A 1,647-nucleotide genomic window follows, 5' to 3' on the forward strand; every position below is an offset into this window, starting at 1 on the left:
AAAAAAGGCCGGGTGCAGTGGCTCATGCCTGTAATTCCAGCACTTTGGGAGGCCGAGGCGGGAGGATCACTTGAGGCAAGGCGTTTGAGACCAGCCTGGGCAACATGACAAAACCCTGTCTCTATAAAAAAAAAAATACCAAAAAAAAAAAAAGCTGGGCATGGTGGTGTGCACTTGTAGCCCCAGCTTCTAGGGAGGGTGAGATGGGAGAATCATGTGAGCCCCTGGGGAGGTCGAAGCTTCGATAAGCCATGATTGTGCTACTGCACTCCAGCCTGGGTGACAGAGACCCTGTATAAAAATATATACTACTATTAAAAAAAAAAAACTATCATATAGATCAGGTCTCATAAAATCTGGGGGTTCAGGCTGTGGCTCCTCCCTCTGCACCCTTGCGATGCAAATTAACCTGTTACCTTAAAATGAGATGTGACCAATTCTGCTCAGAGACAGAAGCTACTGGTCATAAAGGGACTCAGAGCAAGCCAGTCACAGCTAGCAGAGGATTGACAGAGGGAGCTAACAGAGCCGGGCTGGGCTGCAGAGCGACCTTTCCACAGCACGATTGGCTGCAACCTAATACTGCCAGTGTGTTAAGCCAGGGGACCTACAGGGGAGACACAGATTGGGAAAGGCTGGGCTTGGAAAGCAGGAAAATTGGCCCAAATGACTCATCACGTAAGGAGAGAATGAGGCAGGTAATCAGAAGGTAGCATCTCTAAGGAGATCAAAGAACCAGTGGGATCACCTTGCTCAGTGGGAAGGTGATCTGGATAAATACCAAAGACGGGGACACTGGCCTGCAGCTGGTCTTTTCTGCTCCCAGTGGCAGAACGCCAAGGTGAGCCTGCTCCATTTAAAGCATAGGCCAGGCGAGGTGGCTCACGCCTGTAATCCCAGCACTTTAGGAGGCCCAAGCAGGTGGATCCCTTGAGTCCAAGAATTCAAGACCAGCCTGGGCAACATGGAGAAACCCTATCACTGCAAAAAATACAAAAAATTAACTGGGTGTGGTGGCACATGTCTGTATTCCCAGGTACTTGGGAGACTGAGGCAGGAGGATTGCTTGAGCCCAGGAGGCAGAGGTTGCAGGGAGCTATGATGGCGCCACTGCATACTCCAGCCTGGGTGACAGAGCCAGACGTTGTCTTAAAAAAAACGCCAAAAAAAAGCATCTTGAACTGTCCTTTAAAAGCTCTACTAGGCTGGGCACAGTGGCTCATGCCTATAATCCCAGCACTTTGGGAGGCCAACGCGGAGGATCACTTGAGGTCAGGAGTTCGAGACTGGCCTGGCCAACATGGTGAAACCCCATCTCTACTAAAAATACAAAAATTAGCTGGGTGTGGCAGCGGACACCTGTAATCCCAGCTACTCGGGAGGCTGAGGCACGAGAATCGCTTGAACCTGGGAGGCAGAGGTTGCAGGCAGCCAAGATCATGCCACTGCACTCCAACCCGGGCAACGGAGCAAGCCTCCCTCTCAAAAAAATAAAAAATAAAAGTTCTACTCAATTGTGCAGACAATGGAAAGCGGCTGATTGGCTTTAGGCAAAGGGGCGACATGATGAGATTTGCATTATGAAAAGACCATTCTGGTTGCAGTATGGAGGACAGAGTGGCGTGGAGCCAGAGTAGATGGGGGAAG

Source organism: Mandrillus leucophaeus, unplaced genomic scaffold (genome assembly GCF_000951045.1).
Source record: "Mandrillus leucophaeus isolate KB7577 unplaced genomic scaffold, Mleu.le_1.0 Scaffold164, whole genome shotgun sequence".
Classification (NCBI taxonomy): domain Eukaryota; kingdom Metazoa; phylum Chordata; class Mammalia; order Primates; family Cercopithecidae; genus Mandrillus; species Mandrillus leucophaeus.